Below are 21401 nucleotides of genomic sequence, written 5' to 3' on the forward strand. Positions count from 1 at the left end.
AGTCCGTCTCACGTGATGATCGGACACGGCCTAGTTGACTCGGATCATGTATCACTTAGATAACTAGAGGGATGTCTATCTAAGTGAGAGTTCATTAATTAATTTGATTAGATGAACTTAATTATCATGAACATAGTCTAAAATATCTTTGCAATATGTCTTGTAGATCAAATGGCCCACGCTAATGTTGCCCTCAACTTCAATGCGTTCCTAGAGAAAACCAAGCTGAAAGACGATGATAGCAACTATATGGACTGGGTCCGAAACTTGAGGATCATCCTCATAGCTGCCAAGAAAGAATATGTCCTTGAACCACCTCTAGGTGATGCACCCATTTTCCTAGCAACTCAAGACGTTATGAACGCCTGGCAGTCGTGTAGTGATGATGACTCCACAATTCAGTGTGGCATGCTTTACAGCTTAGAACCGGGGCTCGAAAATCATTTTGAGCAGCATGGAGCATATGAGATGTTCCAAGAGCTGAAAATGGTTTTCCAAGATCATGCCCGGGTCGAGAGATATGAAGTCTCCGACAAGTTGTACAGTTTTAAGATCGAGGAAACAGTTCTGTCAGTGAGAATATACTCACTATGTCCGGGTTACACAATTGTTTGTCTCAGTTGGGAGTTAATCTCCCAGATGACTCGGTCATTGACAGGATCCTCCAGTCGCTCCCACCTAGCTACAAGAGCTTTGTGATGAACTACAATATGCAAGGGATGGAGAAGTCCATTTTGAGTTATATTCAATGCTGAAATCAGCGGAGGTGGATATCAAAAAGGAACATCAAGTATTTATGGTGAATAAGACCACTAGTTTCAAGAAAGGCAAGGGTAAAAAGAACTTCAAGAAGGACAGCAAGGGAGTTGCCGCGCCCGGTAAATCAATTGCCGGGAAGAAGCCAAACAATGGACCCAAGCCCGAGACTAAGTGCTTTTATTGCAAGGGAAATGGTCACTGGAAGCGGAACTGCCCCAAATACTTGGTGGATAAGAAGGCCGACAACACCAAAGGTATATGTGATATACATGTTATTGATGTGTACCTTACCAGTACTCATAGTAGCTCCTGGGTATTTGATACCGGTGCGGTTGCTCATATTTGTAACTCAAAATAGGAGCTGTAGAATAAGCGGAGACTGGCGAAGGACGAGGTGATGATGCACATCGGTAATGGTTCTAAGGTCGATGTGATCACCGTCGGCACGCTACCTCTACATTTACCTACAGGATTAGTTTTAAACCTCAATAACTATTATTTAGTGCCAGCTTTGAGCATGAACATTGTATCTGGATCTCGTTTAATGCGAGATGGCTACTTATTTCAATCCGAGAATAATGGTTGTTCTATTTATATGAGAGATATGTTTTATGGTCATGCCTCGCTGGTCAATGGTTTATTCTTATTGAATCTCGAACGTGATGTTACACATATTCATAGTGTGAATACCAAAATATGTAAGGTTAATAATGATAGTGACACATACTGGTGGCACTACCGCCTTGGTCACATTGGTGTCAAATGCATGAAGAAACTCCATGCAGATGGACTTTTGGAGTCTCTTGATTATGAATCATTTGACACGTGCGAACCATGCCTCATGGGAAAAATGACCAGGACTCTGTTCTCCAGAACAATGGAGCGAGCAACCAACTTATTGGAAATAATTCATACTGATGTGTGCGGTCCAATGAGCGCTGAGGCTCGCGGTGGCTATCGTTATGTTCTCACCCTCACTGATGACTTAAGTAGATATGGGTATATCTACTTAATGAAACACAAGTCTGAGACCTTTGAAAAGTTCAAGGAATTTCAGAGTGAGGTGGAGAATCAACGTGACAGGAAAATAAAGTTCTTATGATCAGGTCGTGGAGGAGAATATTTAACTCACGAGTTTGGTACGCACTTAAGGAAATGTGGAATTGTTTCCCAACTCACGCCGCCTGGAACACCTCAGTGTAATGGTGTGCTCGAACGTCGTAATCGCACTCTATTGGATATGGTGCGATCTATGGTGTCTCTTATCGATTTACCGCTATCATTTTGGGGTTATGCTTTAGAGACAACCACATTCAATTTAAATAGGGCACCGTCTAAATCCGTTGAGACGACACCGTATCAATTATGGTTTGGGAAGAAACCTAAGATGTCGTTTCTAAAAGTTTGGGGATGCGATGCTTATGTCGAGAAACTTCAACCTGAAAAGCTCGAACCCAAGTCGGAAAAATGCGTCTTCATAGGATACCCTAAGGAAATCATTGTGTATACCTTATACCTCAGATTGGAAGGCAAGATCTTTTTTGCCAAGAATGGGTCCTTTCTGGAGAAAGAGTTTCTCTTGAAAGAAGTAAGTGGGAGGAAAGTAGAACTTGATGAAGTACTGCCTCTTGAACCGGAAACTAGCGCCAGCTCAAGAAAATGTTTCTGTGGTGCATGCACCGACTAGAGAGGAAGTTAATGATGATGATCAAGGAACTTCAGATCAAGTTGCTACTGAACTTCGTAGGTCCACAAGGGCATGTTCCGCACCAGAGTGGTATGGCAACCCTGTCCTGGAAATCATGTTGTTAGACAATGGTGATGCTTCGAACTATGAAGAAGCGATGGTGGGCCCAGATTCCAACAAATGACTTGAAGCCATGAAATCCGAGATAAGATCCATGTATGAAAACAAAGTATGGGTTTTACAGACTTGCCCGATGATCGGCAAGCTATAGAAAATAAATGGATCTTTAAGAAGTAGACTGGCGCAGATGGTAATGTGACCATCTATAAAGCTCGGCTTGTCTCTAAGAGTTATCGACGAGTTCAAGGGGTTGACTATGATGAGACCTCCTAACCCGTAGTGAAGCTGAAGTCCGTTCGAATCATGTTAGCAATTGCCGCATTCTATGATTATGAGATATGGAAAATGGATGTCAAAACGACATTCCTTAACGGTTTCCTTAAGGAAGAACTGTATATGATTCAGCCGGAAGGTTTTGTCGATCCTAAGAATGCTAACAAGGTGTGCAAGCTTCAGCGCTCCGTCTATGGTCTGGTGCAAGCATCTCGGAGTTGGAGCATCCGCTTTAATGAAATGATCAAAGTGTTTGGGTTTATGCAGACTTATGGAGAAGCCTACGTTTACAAGAAAGTGAGTGGGAGCTCTATAGCATTTCTCATATTATATGTGGATGACATACTATTGATGGGAAATGGTATAGAACTTTTGGAAAGCATAAAGGCCTACTTGAATAAGTGTTTTTCAATGAAGGACCTTAGAGAAGCTGCTTACATATTAGGCATCAAGATCTATAGAGATAGATTGAGACGCCTCATCGGTCTTTCACAAAGCACATACCTTGATAAGATATTGAAGAAGTTCAATATGGGTCAGTCCAAGAAGGGGTTCTTGCCTGTATTACAAGGTGTGAAATTGAGCACGGCTCAATGCCCGGCCTTGGCAGAAGATAGAGAAAAGATGAGTGTCATCCCCTATGCCCCAGCCATAGGGTCTATTATGTAGGCCATGCTGTGTACCAGACCTGATGTGAACCTTGCCGTAAGTTTGCACTACAAAAAAAATACACTTCCGTGATGATACGTGTTTGTCATAGTAGGTTGCATTTTTTGTCATACATGTACATCCATGAAAATTTTATGACAGAATCAAGATAGTCATACCTGTGCTGTCATAGAAGTGTTCCATGACATTACCAAAATTATCATCACCGAAGTGTCCACTTCCATGACAATAAATCGCGCATCACAGAAGTGCTTTCGTCAAGGGTGACCCACACATGGCATCCACCGTAACGGAACGGCGTTAAGCTATTGGGTCGGGTTTTGGATCCGATAACCCGTTAACGCCTCGACCAAGGGGATTTTCCACGTATAAAATCATCATTGGCTGGAGGAAACACATGTCGACTCATCGTTGGGACACATGTCATCCACTCATTGGACAGAAGGCGCCTATGATACGTTGACACATGGCACGACCCAATAGAGGACCATTCCTATGAAAAGGCCGGCCTGTTTGACTTGGTAAAAAGGTGGCGGGTCGGCCCATGGAAAGCCTGTTAACGGCCTGTTCGCATATAGCCCATTTACAGCCTGCTAACCCAAGGCCCGTTACGCCCTATCCGAATTAGGCCCAGTAGCGTCATCTGGGCCATCCAATATGATTCCAGCCCATTTTCACTTCTGGCCCATGTTTGGCCCATGACGTATTTCGGCCCATATGAGGCCCTTTGTAACTCTTGGCCCATTAACGGCCCGTGGTGAAAATGGCCCGTAATGAACTATGTATCACTTTACACCCATTAACGGCCTGTGGTGAAACTTGCCCATAATGAACAGTGTATCACTTTATACCCATTAATGGCCCATTATTCCGTTGGGCTGTTTCCAGCCCATGTTATCTTTCGGCCTTCTCAGAGCCCATTTATTTTTGGGCTCATTTCTAGCATTCGTTTACTTACGGCCCGTTACTGTCATTTTCTGCTTGTGGGACAAATTCAGCCCGTGGTTACAGTCGGCCCGTTTGTGGTCCGTTAATACGTTGGGCCATTTTCATAGCATCATCAAATACAACCTATTAACGATGGCCCATTATGGTCGGCCCATGAACGGGCGATTCCAACTCTAGCCCGTTTACGACCATAATGTAGTTTGTTGTTGGCCCATGTTTGGCCAATCGATCATACGGCCCGTATAAGGCCCATTGATGATATGGCCCGTAGAAGGCCCATTATTTCTACGGCCCGTAGAAGGCCCATTGTTTCTACGGCCCGTAGAAGGCCCATTGTTTCTATGGCCCGTAGAAGGCACGCTGTTTCTACGGCCCGTAGGAGGCCCAGTGTCACTACAGTAATTACTAGCCCATGGTTATTGTGGCCTAGTTTTAAAAAATAGGTTATTGCAGCCACTAGCAAATCACGGAAAAAGAACTGCAATGACTACAAGCAAACAAATAAACAAGACAACAAGGAAATAAATAAGCAAGCAACTTACGCTAGGCTATCACGGCTATCACGCATATTACATCCACTGGGCATCAATGTTCGCCACTAGTGCAAATAAACGTGCCGACAAAAGAATATACAAAACTGAGAGCACTTTAGAAGGCACTAGGCCTGGCTAGGTCGGGTCCCCCAAATAGCCGAAGAAGCTGAGTAGACCTCAGTTGTGTCAACGATAGATGCATCAACAGTAGATGTATGACATGATGGTGCACATGACAGTCCTGTAACATCTTCATTGCATCTTTGACTTCAAGTCGGAGCTGAGCTGAAGCAAGCCTTTCCTCTTTAAGTTGAGACTGAAGAAGTCAAACTGATTGAGGCAGCGACTGCATAGAGGTTGTCTACACCTGCTGGTGAGTAGCTTCAACTCACTTTCTTCATCAAGACAGGACCTTGGGGTCATCTCGCTGTCCTCAAGATGGTTTGGCTCACTATCTTCCCAAAAGTTCTGCCTGGCTTAAGAGATACGACTCTGGAAGAGAAACAAGGAGACACGTAACAGGTTTCACAATTATATAAGCAAATAAATGGATTTGTACTGCATAAGGAACATGTTTTTACAACTACAATTTGAAACTGGTAGTTGTTGCAAACATCCAATCATATGTAAAGAGCAAAGCAAACAATAGTGGAGGAAATGATGCCTATCCAAATCTATACTAGAACAAAGTTTGAAGGCTTGAGAAGGATAAACTTACATTGCATGTTAACTCGGGCTGGACAAAGCCCTTCTCCATGTTGATGGAAGGATAATTCAATAAATTCCCCCAAGATAATTTTTTATAAGCATTGCCATTATTCTACATTTTGCAAAGAGTAAATATAGATCAAATAATATTGGAAGAAACAGAGGATAATGAAGCTCAGGTGCAGACTGATGATACATAATCAAATAGCAATTAATCAAGTACAGCGTTACAAGGCAAAAGGAAGAGAGGTAATGACAAGAGCAATGCAGAGCCCAGTATTGTTATGAGATCGTATGACCCTTTGAGCAAGGAGATTCATCTGAAATTAGTTTTCATACAGGAGAGAAGGTAAGGCACATGCAGAAATTTAGGAGTTTGAATTTTGAATTGATATCATAGACAGTACCTTACGCTGGGCTCTCAGCAGTTCTAATAGGGGTTTGGCCATTGGAGTAGGGGTAAAGTGTGGTACAGTTGGGCCTGTGTTTTCGGTGGCTGCTGATCTATCTGATTTAACAGGTATCACTACCTTTTCCAAATACCTAGATTGTACTCCTTGAGGATCTGCACTCACCCTCTTCCTTTTGGACATCTATTACGAAAGAACAACATTTGACTGGAAAAACATAGTGTGACGACACATGGAATAGGTACAGAAAATGGATAGGTATGGCATATACTCATATATGATGCTTAAACTAAGCAGATGGTGTAACAAAGTAGAAGTAATGCAAGAGGTCAGATGCAAAATATATGCGACCAATACAACTTTGCAAAGTTAGAGCAAGCACCTTGATGGGTGAATAAGATAGGCCATCCTCCACCATGCCAAGTTTGTTAGCTAGTGGATTGTTCCGCCGTATTCCTCTCGTGCGCCCATTCTCATATTCGTTTTAATAATGTTCAATATCTGACATGCATGAAAACATAAAAACAAGTGAGATTTCTTTGTAATGCAGAAGTGATTCTAATCCAATACTACCTCCCTGTAAACCCCTTTGTGCTATCTCTGCAATTCTTTTAAGAGATGCCATGCATGATGTAATTTGGTGTGTGCATTAATATAATGTGGCCTCTTAAAGAAGAGAAGAGGATCATCTTAAAGAAGAGTAGAAGAGCAAGCAGATTGAAGATCTTACAAGTCTTTCAATACAATGTCGGTTGGCCACCCATGATGAACCAGAGCGCACGGAGAAATACTATTATTTCCGATCTCTCCATATGTGGCTCACATGTATTTCAAAACTAAAGTAGGAACATTTAGCTAACCAATTAAACATCTCTCAGTTTTACTAATATCAGCAATAATATCAGATATGAATTTGTACAACTAAGTTTATTTAGCTCGATGGGTGGAGTAGTGCTAATATGACACGAACCACGTAGGCTGATTGTGGTCATCATAAAATGGGGAAACCATAAGCATGATGAGTATAGTCTTGACCGTGGTAGTGGGATGGCAGATCTGAAGCTGTAAACCGCACAAAGGGTAGTTAGCAACTGATGTTTGCTTTGAAATAACAACTAAGATTTGGTATGGACAAGAAAGTACCGTCAACAAGTGACAAAGAAATGCAATTATGCTGTCTCTCTATATGTCGCGACATGCATTTGGAAACTCAAGTGGGACCTTTAGCTAACCAATTAAATGTGTCAGTTAACTAATATCAGTATCATATCACAATCATATTTGAACAACTAAGCTGTCGAATTCTGAGTGTTGTGTTGTTTAGATTGAAGGGTGGAGTAATGCTAGTACGACAGATAGCACCTACGCAGATCATAGTAGAGTAGATAAAAGGGGAAAACCCTAAGCATCAAGAGAAAAATCAGGAAAGTGGAACTAGTTGGACCATTGGGTGGTGCACAATGCTTTTCGAAACGAATATAGGAACATTAGGTGACAAATTAAACGTTCTCTATTTTAGTGATATGAGCATCATATCAGATTCGTATTTCAACACGTAAGCTTCGGGTTGAGGTCTTGAGGAGTAGTGCTAGCACGACAAGAAGCACCTACGATGATGGTAATGAGTATAAAGGGGGGAAACCATAAGCTTTACGAGTATAGTGCTCGTGCCATGCCGGATCTGAAGGTGCAAACCAGACAAAGCTACTTCGCAACCAATGTTTGCTTTCAACTAGCCACTACAATTTGGTACGGACAAGAAAAGTACAGTAAACAAATTGCGATCTATTTTCCGGGTGAGATCAATAACTTAAGCACATATGGAAGAGTACCACCTCTCTTGCGACGCCGTGTAGGCCTATGCTGATACATTGAGGGCGTTGCGGGTGCGATGGCTGTCGGCGGCAGGGAAGAAGACTTTAGACGCCAGACGGCCGGGTCGGGGGATAAATCCTGTTGTCATGGACGAGGCGGTCGTAGGAGCGGCAATGGCAAGGTGGACGACGGCGCCGATGAAGCGAGAGGAGGTGATGAAAGGATCCTGGTCCACCACCATGGATGAGAGACGCCCATCTCTTGCAGTGGACGACGGGGTAGCGGTAGCGGCTCTGGCAAGGTGGAGGATGGGGTGGCGGACGGAGGAGGCTGGCCGTAGTGCTGAGGTTGTCGTGTCGCCGACGGTGTATGAATGGGGAAATGGAGGGGAGGGGGGATCTCAAACTTTGGGACGTGCTTCTCTGAAATGTGGGAAAGTTACGAACTTATCCCCTGTTTAAAATTTCAGACATTGCGTCGGTTGGGGATAGGACGGTAATCTCGCATCTCCCAAATATTTGCCGGTAACTATTTCGGGCGAGGAGAGGGTGTTTTGCTGCCCACGGTTGCCGCCCAAGGTGTATGAACGGGGCTGACAGGTAGGGCGGTTGTGTCACGTCTGAGGGAAGTTACACATCTGCCCCTATTTAAAATATTAGGCTACATCAATTTCCGACGAGGAGAGTTTGTTTTGCCGCCCACCGTGTATGAATGGGGAAATGGAGGAAGACACACATGTCTTTCAGACGAGCTTGAATCAAATGTGTTTTCCCGCCCACGTTTGGCGCCCACCGTCTCTGAATGGGCTCAAAGGCCGTTGTGTCACGTCTAATTAAAGTTACTAGTCTACCCCTATCGACAACAATGTAAATCCGGTCGATAAGGATGTCAAGTGTCAGGGGTAGACAGTAATTTCCATCTCGCAAACACTTGCTTTGGGAATCCCACAAATTATAGTGAGTGTTTAGCCGCTTCATTCCCAACTTGGGAGAATTAGCATTCACGTTTCCCCTGGGCCCTGGCAAACTAAATTCAAATCCAATTTGTATTCGATTACGAATATCCACAGATAATTCTACGTTTTGTTTTTTATTTCTTCAAAACCACAACAAGGATTTATTCCACCTTTATATAAGATTATGATTTAGAAATGCCGTGATCTTCGAATTCAGTAGGTTGGATATACTCTGAGTCAAACAGTTATTTCATCCAATACAATATGCTCACACGAAAAACAGTTCACCTTATGTCAATCATACAAGTACTAAGGATTACCTCGCCTAAAAAATTCGGATCATTACAACACATGGACAACATAGGGGGTCTTGCAACATAATCCATTCAGAGACATGACACAACATGAAAGTACAATAATCTAATGACAATTTCAACTGGTATCTAAAGAAGAATCGGGATTACCCTAGGCTTCAGATAGCAGAAACAACAGTACCTCCTCCGTCTTCAAATGCAACATTCTTACTTCCTCCAATTCTTGGGTTGCTTGCATAATGCATGCCGCTAATTCCGTTTCCAGCCTCACGACAAAGATTACCTCATTCATGGCAGCCACACCATCTCTTTCTACCTCTAGTAGAGCCTCAAGCACTATAATATCTGTGCTCAGACTGCTCTCCAGTAGTGTTGCCTCTGAACTGCTACCATCTGGTAACATGGATGGCGCAGTGCTTCCACAAATAGATTCTGGGGTTGTACATTGTGTCCTAGTGTGAACGGCATCCTGAAAGGTTTCCAATGAACATAAGTAAGAGATAGTTATCGTATGATCCATGCAGTAAGCTTACATGGTAAATGAAAGATGAATTATTGCCGAGCATGGCAAGCTATATTTAAATGGTTCGAAGCAGCATCAGCTGAAAAGAAATTAAAATGGTAAGATGAACTACGGATGTAAGTGGCTCCCTAGTTCATTTTCCTCAAAAATCAAAAACTCTTTTGAACTATCATACCACTAGTGGACTTTAATCGGGATTAAACGGGACCCAGTTGACATCCCTAGTTGAAAGGGAGTGTACCACCGCTATATTTAAGTTGCCAAGGCATCTAAGCAGTTGAAATAATCTGAGAAAGCACTTAACAGTGTGGCCTCATATAAACTACGAAGACAGTATTGTGATGAAGTTGAGAGCAAAAGTTAAGGACTCAAATGAAATAGGCATGCATTTCTTTACGATAGTACAGCAGGCACTGCTGACATATTGGCCAACTCAGGCATAGCGTAACAACAAACAAGCATTCGAATCAAGCAATACAGCAAAGCAGACAACTGAACAATTTGTAATTCGGTAGGATTACAGGTTGAGGGCACAAGCCAAGAAAGCAGCCCACTCGCATTACATTTCACATGTACTAAAACACACTGGCTTACCATATGTTGTTGTGAAGCCTCTCTACTGTTGCAATGTTCTTTGAAGATATCACCAGCATCCCATGGTTGCAAATATAGTTGTTGTAGTTTATTCTGCACCCTCTATTTAGGTAAAATCAATTTTAATCGCATGCACTGGTACGAATTGATCATTAATGGTTCATCTAAACTAATGAAAGAAGGGTGTATGCATACACGGCAATATATCTGCTTCCCTCTATTTTAATGCTTGTTCGAGGTGCCAGCCCCAAAAGAACAAATATTCTGCTTGATGGGGTTGGCAGCTCCATAATTAATAGAAGCATCAAATTAGCCATGCAACTTGGGAAGATCAAGAACACACAAACAAGTAATGAACAATGGCTCGGAGCAGTGATGTAATAGGTAGCATCAGAGAATGTAGGGTAAAACGAACAAAAAGCAGCGAAACCGCATGCTAGTTTGCTGATGTGTAAAGCATAGAGAACATTAAGAAGTCTGATGGAACCAACAGGTGGCATCAGAACAACACCATTATCATAAATACAAGATCATGATGGCGCACGTTGTTGTGCCCATCTATTATTTCAATAAAATGGTAGGAATATTCTTATGTATATTGTTGCATGAAATATAGAGGTTAAATATGAACCAAGTAGTTTGCAACTCAAGGACAATTCCAAATTGAAGTTTCGAAATAACAAAACAAACAGTTGTTATTAGGAGAATAATACAAAAGAATCACATAATTACATCGGTATGTTACCCATCCATTCTGAGAAAATAATGAAAGAAATATCTGAGGAAAAATGGCTCAAGTAGTTAGTCATATAATTGTTCGAAATTGTAGATATGCAATGAGTTTTTTAAAATATAAGTTAACCATCGAATTTGCATGTACATTAGGAATCCAAGTTGGTGCTATACATAGAAGACCATATCAAATAATATCATCAGAAAATAGCCCATGGGAAGTAATCGATAATTCGTACGACCAATCCATACTTTATTTCATTATCAAACAAGTCTGCATACACAAGGCATCATTTATTTGCACACCATAGAAAATAAATCTAGACAGGCAAAAACAGAACCTGAGTAGTCATGAGACTCACCAAACCTGCTACAAAGAAAACAGATAATCAACAAGTTGTCCATAGCAGTCAATCAGAATTGCAAAATGTTTAGACATAATTTTTGACACAAATCTAATTATGAGTTCCATTTACAGACATACATAAACACTGCCTTCCATCAGTAGCAAGATCTGAACAAAAAGAAAAACTGCAGATGGCAGAAGAGAATTGGGGTGTTCCATTGCTCACCTTGTTACAAACTTCAGATGGAGGAACAGGAGTGGGGTGCTCAGTTGCTCACCGTGTTTTGTTGGCTCATATCACGTAGATCGGTAAATGGGGATCAGCCGCAGGCCTGGGACGACGACAGTGAGTCAGAAGGTTATTATCGGGCCTGGAATTCCCATCGACCATCTATAAACGGAGTGAGCAACCGAGGGTTGACGAGGAGCTCCATTAAGTAGAATCGTCATCATTTTTGAAGCCGCTCCTAGCTTCTACACGCTGGTCAGCTTGACGATCTAGGATGTGGCCACCGGGTAATCAATCCCCAGTTCCCCACTATGACGTGATAGGCATTCTGTTTGCTGGATTAATACGAGCGAGGAGAGCACCAGAAGATGAATATATATGTACATGCAGGAATCGAAGCAGCTGCAGATCAGGGAAAAGAAACGCACACCTTAATAATTAGTCAATGCTCCCAGGAACTGATAACTGATTGCCTCCTTTAATCCCATCGAGGCAGTTTCCCCCCTGTACAGTCGAACGTCGCTTCGTCTCTACCGGCGTCGGCGTGCGGGCCGGGTGGCTCGAATGACTCGGCATCCGCGACCGGGATAGCCGTGCCACCCGCATCGCCTATGCATGCCTCCCGGTCGCGAGAGAGGAGCGCCGCAGAACAAATCAGTACGGCTACTGAATTGATGGGCTTTGTCCGGGAGCAGGCCCAGTTAACCACAATGCACTGTTTTTTCCACCAGAGTAGCCAGCCGCAGGGCAGCTAAGCCCACTTAGCAATTGATAGCGGGGTGAGGCAGTGATCAGACGGACACAAATGGTTAGGACACGAGATCCAACGGCCAAAACTGCTACAGGCGTGAGAGGGCTCGCTTTAGGCTCGGTTATACTGTCCTTAATAGCATTTAAGAAGTAAAATAGTAGGCAGTGATATCTAGGAAGTACAGTAATACTCCCTCCGTTCCAAAATAGATGACTCAACTTTGTACTAACTTTTGTACAAAGTTAGTACAAAGTTGGGTCATCTATTTTGGAACGGAGGGAGTACTTAGGAAAAAACTAAAGCATATTAACTATATGTGCACTAGTATGTAATTTAGCACATGTAACATGTTCACTGCCAGAAGTATGGCCTACAGGTGCAAGCAGAATAACGCGTCTCATGAAAAACTGAATGATGCGCTGAAGAAATTCAAAGGTGCATGCTTATGCTAGGAAAGTGAACGTTGGTGCTGGTCGTTGGATAATAGTACCTAATTCTCGGCGGCGTATGGGTATTGTTGTCATACTTGATAGCTAAGGATCATCGATGGTGCTTGTGTTGCGGTTGAGTTTGGGCCGGCTGTCGCCATCGTTGAAGCGGCTCCAGTGCTACGGTTGCCACGCCTGTTGACATACAAGAAAGATCATCTGTAGTAAGTGAACAGTTGCACAATAAAGAGAAAAACTGAAGGAGTACAAATCGAAATAACCTGATGAGGCTGCGGTCTTGGTAAAGTAGGGCCGGTGGAGTTGAATATGGCGTCCGTGGAGCGGGTCCGGTGCAGTGGACGAAGGCTTCGGTGGGCGTGTTGTACAGTGCTTTCGGTGAGGCGGATCTGTTGCGGCGGACGAGGGCTTGTATGAAGGGCCAGCGAAGGGGCGGACGAGGGAGTCAGTGAAGGGCCTACATTGTGATGGACGAGGGCGCCGGTTAAGCAGATCCGGTGCGGTGGACCATGATGGCGGTCAAGGAGATCTGGAGCGGTGGACAAGCCAGTCACTGAAGTGGTTCCGGTGAAGTGGTGAGTTGACAGTTGGGGGTTCCAAGGTGCGGAAGGTAGATCCGGTGGGGTGTGACATCCACCGCTGTGGTGGAGGACTAGATTCGGTGGCTTGCCGTGGTTGGGGGTCGGGGAGGGGAAGGGGAGGGGCTCTGGGGAAGAATGTTGGGGGCAAAGAGGGGAAAACAATGGAGTTACCAAATTAGCCCTTTTCCGTTCAGGTGGCAGGGGTAAAACAGGAATATCGCAGGGCTGAACTTTCGGGCACGTGATATTTCAATGTGAGCGGGAAGTTTGAAAGCTTTTGGCGCATAATATTATAAGTGTTCTGCTCTTGTACGGCCGACTATGATATCATGGCCGACAATTTGTTTGTTTTGCACGCAAAAAAAGTGCAAGTTTTGAAAATCAATGTCTCCAACTCGAAACTTAGATTGTCCATTCAATTCAGATATGGACCATTGAGCTACTACAAGCAAATACCATCATAAGGTCCAATTCAAATGAAATTCCAAATGTGTTTATGCTAAATGTGATGACAAAAGCAAAAAATGTGTATGTGTATGAATAAAGTGGATGATTATAAAGTTTGAACATGCCCGTATGTGTATATCTCTAGGTTTGATATATAAATTTGAAATCACGAAATCCCAGCTTAAAAAATGTACCTCTGTTTAAATGAATTACAAAAGCTAATGATGGAGTCGAATTCCCAAATTCCAATCTTAGGTTTGTAATTCTGGTACATCAAGGTATATCACACATGTTCAAAAGTATCGTTATCTCATAGTCCAAACTGTGAAACAAATTCATCAACCATGAGTGCACAATATCTCAATTATGCTAAAGTCTCTCAAATATAGACACCTCACTCTTTATCTGAAGCCACACCCCCCTTCGCCGCCCCCCACACACACATAGAGAAGTCGTTCTCTCCCCCAAACACCAACACACGAGCACATTAACACCCCTCTCTCTACTAAAGTCCGGACCCCAATATAGGTCTCTATCACTTTGTCTCTCGGGCATGCACACATCTCTTCCCTCACTCTCTAGGTCTCCCGCTATCTCTCTTTCCCAAGCACACACACTATGTAGAGTGTATATTTCCCATACACACAAAACTTCGGGCCCCAAACATCTATCTCCCTAGTTATGTGGTTCTCGCGCACTCACCTCACACACCACCCCCACTGCAAACAAGCACACTTTGTCTCCTTGTGCACCACTCTCCTCTTTCTATCTCTCCCACATGCGGACTCTTTCCATAGCTCCCTAATGTATCATCGTTCTCGATTTCGCACATTGTTCTCTACACCATATATTCTAGATCTCTCATGAAGTCCCAATCACACACACGATGACTCGCTTCCCTTGCGTCTCCGTACATAGGCCAATTTTGAAGAACATCAACATTGTCTCCCTATCTATATGCCATTTATGGACACAAACGACCCCTCGCGCCCCCCCCCCCTCTCTCCGTCGCTAGCTCTCTCTCTCTCTCGCTCTCACACCCGTCTCCGACACACACACTCGATGTCTCTTCCAAATAGTCTGCTCCCCCCGCCCGCACCCATGTTATCCTGCTAATACACATGTCACACCATTCCCCCTTCCCTTATACTAGGTTTACATCATTAGTGGTCTCTCTACTCCACATACACACACTCCCTCTCACACACAAACACGTGCACAAACACACATAGACACGCACAAACACTCATTTATTTGGATCCTCATCTCTTCCCATGTCCGCATGTGTATCTCACACACTCACTCTCTAATTATGTATATGTGTCTCCAGATTACACAACACAAAGACCCATGTACATGTCTCTCTCTATCCTCCACACACATAGACACAAAGAATCTGTTATCATTGCCTCAATCTCTAATATATCACACACACACACTGTCTCTCTCTCTCTTGCAAACACGCTCAACAAGGGTTTCCCCATGAATAACTTACCGTCTATTCGTCAACAGTCGTGGCATTACGGCGAACATGAGAAGTGAAAAAAAATAAATCTACACGTGCTTAGACCACCTAGTATGACTACTAGGACTAGAGCAAGCCAAAAAGCGCGCTGCCGTCACCCCCTCCTTATCTGCGATGGGAAAACCTTTGTTTTACACAGTCGAGAAGTCATTGTGCTAAGGCCCCACATGCCGAGGCGTTGAATAGAATGTAGACGCTAGTTTACGGAAGCAAGTATCGATCATATGTTTGTAACTCCATACTTCTTCTCTTATAAAAAACCGAGTTGGTGATGATGGTACGTGTGCCATCTTGCAATATAGACCGTTCGATCTATATCTGACGGATGGAAATTAAACTAAAAGATACCCACACCCCTCTCCACATTTGTAGACAAGGCCTTCCCTTGTTCATCCTTATCTCCAACAAACCTCATTGTTGAGCAATTAAGAAAGGAAGCCTCTCGAACAAACTGGCCTGGTGGCCGCTGCCAGCATCGTCGATCCCCATGCCTCTGCTCAGTCCGACCACTAATCACCACCACACCCCACTCCTCTTCACCTCATCTCATATTTCTCGAGATATCATTAGTTTTTACACATGGGATTACTCCCGCAAGGGTCAATTACAACAAGTGTTTTATAAAAATGCATCTTGATGTTCCATGCAACGCACGGATCTTGCTAGTACTCCTACAGAAGACTAAGTTGGTGATGATGGTGTGTGTGCCATCCGTCGTTTCCGACCATTAGATCTACATCTAACGACTGTGAGGTAAGTTGTTGCCTTTTCTCACCAACATCCCACTTGTCTACCAATTTGCAGAAAAACCCATAATTAGTATCTTAAAACCAACCACATCCCTCCCTAACCTCACCAAAATAGCACAAGGAATATATTCTAATTGAAACATAATATATCTCTAGTGACATATGTATATCAAAATTAGAGTGTTTTGTATCAAGTTTGTGAATAAGTATTATTCTAATTATAATTCGTTGCAACGCACATGAACATTGCTAGTATTTCCAACCATGCATTTTTTCCTAGTATTCCATAGTTTCGAGTTTTCCATCAAGATATTAGTCACTCATGGTTGATATTTACTTTCAATCATGTACACATATGCACTATGTAACTAGCCTTCCTTATTGGCTTCCAAAGCTTAACTTCCACTCCTACTTATAATATGTAGAGTATTTAACAAAAAACTACCACTTTCAACCAGCCCTGGGAAGAATCTATTATACAAAAAATAGCAAAGACATACCCAAAATTTCTTAATCCACACCAAAAACTACTACCTAGTACTGCTACCGATTAGGTTCGTTTAAACCCATTTATGCAGGGTTGGCCCACACGTCCATGCTGACGAGGTAGCTTAAACCAACATATTTTGTTTGACCGTTGACACGAGGGACCCACATATGTCCTTCTATCCTGTTATTCCCCCTCAAATCATTATTTTTACTGAACATTACTTCAAACAGTACTGATGCGTGTTCATCGGTGGCGCCGGTGATGAGCGAGTTGGCTGCCACTCCGCCTCTCCGCCGGACGGGCCGGACGCCGCGCTGGCATCCGCACGGGTTGGCAGGCTGGCCCGAGCGTGACTCACGAGCGAGCAAGCCGTCGTGCTGGCCTTCACTTGAGCCAGATGGCTGGCCTTAGTGCGGCGCGCGCGAGCAAGCCGCCGCACTGCCGTGCCAATCTAGCTAGCAAACCTTCCATGCCAATCTTTAGTGTGTGAAAGGCATCAAGCTTCCATGCGATGGATGGCTTTTGCAAACCCGACATGCGGCAATGTGGTTCATGCCAACAGCAAATATGCACAACTTGATTCGTGCTGATATCTAGACTGAGCCATGTATTCTGCTGCTGTAGCACGACCCTCTTTTGTTGGATATTATGTAATGTTGTTAGTTTCAAGCACTCCTCTGGTTTGAAGGATAGATACCTTCCTGGGATCAAGTGCATCCTAATACACCTGCGTAGGATGTACTGATAATGATGATGGAGACGTTGTGCAGAAGCCATATATATATATATCCTATATATATATATATATATATATATATATATATATATAGGACTAGACTATTCTGTTACCCATAACAGAATAATATTATGTTACCCCTCGTGTCTATAAGGGCCCGATCTATCGTTTGCCGAATCCTGGAGCCCATCGTTCGCACTCCTCTCGATCCCTCCAAAAAAAAGAGCTCCCACGCCCCACCTCCCGACCGACACGCCGCCGCGCTGCCATGCCCCCCTCCTCCCCGCGCCGCCACGGTACCGTCCTCCCCGCCCCACCGCGGGCCCCCTCCTTCCTGTGTCGCTGCGCCCCGCTCCTCTCTGCGCCGCCGTGCCCCCCTCCTCTCCGTGCTGCCGCGCCCCCTCCTTCCCGTGCCGCCGCGGTCCCTCCCCCTGCCTCCGCGCCCTCCTCCTCCCCCACACGAGCCAGCTCCCATCCTCCTCGGATCCCGCCCCCAACCGCCACCCCCCGGCTCCGGTAGCCGCCCCACCTGTTCCTACCGCGGGTCTGACTGCGCAGATCCGGCCGGCGTGGTTGGGCGGCGAGACTCACCGGGGTGGGTCTCCTCCGCCTCCGCCCCCACGCCGCGGGCCGCCGCCTCCGCCCCCCACGCCGTCGGGCGCCGCCTCCACCCCCACGCCGCGGGCCGCCGCCTCTGCACCCCACGTCGCGGGCCTCCGCCTCCGGCTGCATGCCTTGGGCCGCCGCCTGCCTTCCCCCCGCTGTCGCTTACCGCCTCCCTCCCAAACAACGCCGCGGCTACCCCGTGCTTCCACCCCCCCCCCCCCCGCAGCTCTTTGCGCCGGGATGGTCGCCCGCACTGTATCGATGCACCGCTGCCACATGCAGGAAGTTCAACTCCACAATCCGCGGCCGTTCTATCTCGCTGCTATTGGCGTGCCCCGCGCCAACTCCATCGCCTCTGCTTCACTGGTAAAACAGTGCGACCTGAGGAACCACGGGGGTTCGAGGACGTCCAGTTCCGTAGTCCAATTCGATATGATTCACGTAATCGATAGCCCCCATGTAGAAGCCCAGTATGTATTTTATCATCAGTTCTTAAAGGAAAGTTGAATCAGTGTAGTGTGCGTGTTCAAAAAATAATTTCAGTTTTATATTTTATAGAAAATTTATAATAGTTCCCACTTTTCAGTCCATCTACTTCCCGGTCACAAGTCCAATTAGTAGAAATTCAAATATGAAAATAGCATCCATTTTTTTCTGGTAATCATCTTCAACCAATTTGGTATGTATCAGACTTGCATATGTTAATTAGTAGGGCAGATCTCTGTTGTATAAGAAGCTAGATGTTGATTTGCAATTATGCTGTGACTATGCTGTGACAAAGCTAGATGTAGATCTCTTACTACAATTCTTTGTTCTTTTCATTCTAAAAAGGCTACCTTAGCAGCACAACTACACTTTTTTTTCCTTTTCAGCTCTCAAACTGCAGCCTAGTTTTGTTGTCAGTTCTCTGTTTTTGATGGATCTGATATGGTTAGCCCTATCTAGTTTTTCTGTATGTACAGTGCTCTAGCAAAATTTGTTGCTTCTTTCTTGTAGTACTAATGTTCTTGCTTCTCCAATCGAATGTTGCTCAGCTTCCTCCCAATCCGCTTGATCTCGTCTTGCTCCGAAGCATGCTTCAGTTCGACAATAAGCTCTAGAAAGGTTCAGAGTACTTTGCACTTCAGGTTGTGGTTGGTCATGTGTTATGATGTGTTCATCGCTAGTTCCTATAGAGACGTACTCTATGTGAACTTTTCTGTTATAGCTAATTGATCGAACATATCTCATAGTGATGTGGTTCCTTCTCTGTATTTCTTTTGCTGTGGTGCACTACCATATTTGCAGAAAAAATAAGTTCTTTTGTGAGAGAATTCAGTCTGGAATCATGGGAAAAAGAGGATACATTGAACTGGCTTTTTATGGTTTGTCCAATCTATTTAATTTGGTATGTGTAGAAAAGATGGTATGTCTACATACTATCATCTTGTTAGTTCCGAATACTATCATTCTGGTAAGTTCATATGTTTTTGTTTTGAGAAGTGCATATCCCTCCATGAATACTATCCTGGTGTCCTAGCCTCTTGATATGCCCATGAGAACTGATACAATTTTTTCTGCAGGTTTCCTTGTTGATTTATGAGGGCTACACAAGTTTAATTTTTACGGAAGTTGAACTCTAGGATATGGAGTTTGATGGATGTGGAGGTTGTGTCAAATATTTCTGGTTTATGAATTTTCTGATTAATACCAAGGATCAGTGCCCTAGCCTAGCATATCATAGAAATGCCGGGTTGCATGTCAGTGCATACCTATGGTCATCGTCTTTGGACCAGGGTCCTTTTGTTTTGGTGTGGTAGCTTCTGGCTGCCCATTCTTTAGTACTGGAGCATAGCATTCTGCGTTGTTTAAGCAAACATTTAAATTGTATTACAAATTTTTCTTCTTCCCTCTGTTCCACAAAAGATTGTGTGTTCTTTTTTGAATGTATGTTAGAAAGAAGGGCAGAAAACAGTAGCAGATAGAAAACAGTAGCAAAAGTTCAAAGTTCAAACTTTCATCAGTCCAGTATACAAAAAGCAACAAAAAGTTCACTCTAAAAAACACCAGTAATGTTATGATCTGAATTTCCTTTGGCCAGTCTTTTTTAGTCTGTAGCAAATAGAGTTCCCTCCAGTTCACTGACGCCTGCGCCACCGGGTGCAGCCACTGTGAGGCGGCGCCAACAAGCAGTATGCACGGAGGCGGAGCATCCTTCTAGTGTGTTTGCTAGACAGGAACAATGTGTTGATGTCGAGAAAAACAGAGACAAGGTTAGGGGATTTTGTTTTTGTCCTAAAGTATTTATCTGCATGCATAAGTTTGAAGATTGTCATAGAGCGAGTTCAAGTGTGGTAAATCACGACGGGCGGTGAGAGTTCATTTAAATCACGACGTCTGAATCGGGGTCAGCCCCTGCCACCATGCTCCTTCACGGCCGGGTGGTCATGATGATTAGCAGTATGTACACAAAACATCAATGTTTGCTTGATGGCCATTCCTGATCTACATACTTAGGTAAGATGCATATACATCTATGCACGTGTGTTGATGAATTGGTTTACTAGTAGAACCTTGTAAAAACATTCCCACTTTACTGTATACACGTAGATTTTTGAAATTACTGTCTGTTGTTGTGGCTCATATGCTTGAACTTACATCTATCAAAAAAATGACATGTTAATTTCATGCACGGCCGCTGCGGTCGTCACTGACGGTGAGACGGTTGCTTGCGTCTGTAGGAGTACTATGAGTTGCAGATAAAACCTAAGTCAGTACTCAGTAATGTCTATTTTGTGACGCGTCTTCTTTCCTTTTAGGACCTGCACAAGTTTCGGCCAAGGAACCATCATCGGGCAGCAGGGTGTCCCCGGAGTTCTATGCAACAACGGTCATTGAACTCGGTAAGCCTTGCACAGATAGCCTGTGCAATGATGAATGCATGAAGATCTTTCCAGGTCCTGGCAACTGTGAGAAAGGCAAGTGCTTATGGGGGTTTTGCTGAAGAAGAAAGGCCTAGCTTAACTGGCATAGCAGTACTCAAATCAGGTCTTGATGTTGTGGAGGCTTTGGATCTTTCCCTAGTTGCTTGACTCCAATAATAATGCCTTTTGAGATTGTACCATTTTGGTCGTCCTTTGGCCTTGTATCGAACTTCTAGTCATCTTGTTACATCAGTTCAAAAGCATAGAGCTGGCACTGCTGTAGCGATCTTGTCCGCGACCACATGGATCTTGTTCTGTTTAATGTTGTTTGATGTTCGTAGATACACGTAAAACATTTCGAAATTTAGCAAGCGAAAATACTTGTTAGATTCATTTAAAAAGTGTCATATAGTTCAACTTTTATATATAATAAATTCATAATGAAATGTGGGAACAATTCAATATGTGTGTGTGTTAAAAAACATAACAGTACAGAGAAATTTGATACGTACTCATCGAAAAAAATTGCATCAGTTTGAGAGGCACGGAAAA

At 43.9% G+C, this 21401-nt stretch overlaps 1 long non-coding RNA gene across 1 annotated transcript; it reads left to right on the forward strand.

Annotated features, from left to right (window-relative positions):
- The first annotated feature begins 17527 nt into the window (after positions 1-17527).
- LOC123132450 (uncharacterized) lies at positions 17528-21195 on the forward strand. The gene is made up of 2 exons (XR_006464735.1): positions 17528-20442; positions 20745-21195. It is a non-coding gene; the product is annotated as an uncharacterized lncRNA (long non-coding RNA).
- The last annotated feature ends 206 nt before the right edge of the window (positions 21196-21401 follow it).

This window comes from Triticum aestivum, chromosome 1B (assembly GCF_018294505.1).
Source record: "Triticum aestivum cultivar Chinese Spring chromosome 1B, IWGSC CS RefSeq v2.1, whole genome shotgun sequence".
Classification (NCBI taxonomy): domain Eukaryota; kingdom Viridiplantae; phylum Streptophyta; class Magnoliopsida; order Poales; family Poaceae; genus Triticum; species Triticum aestivum.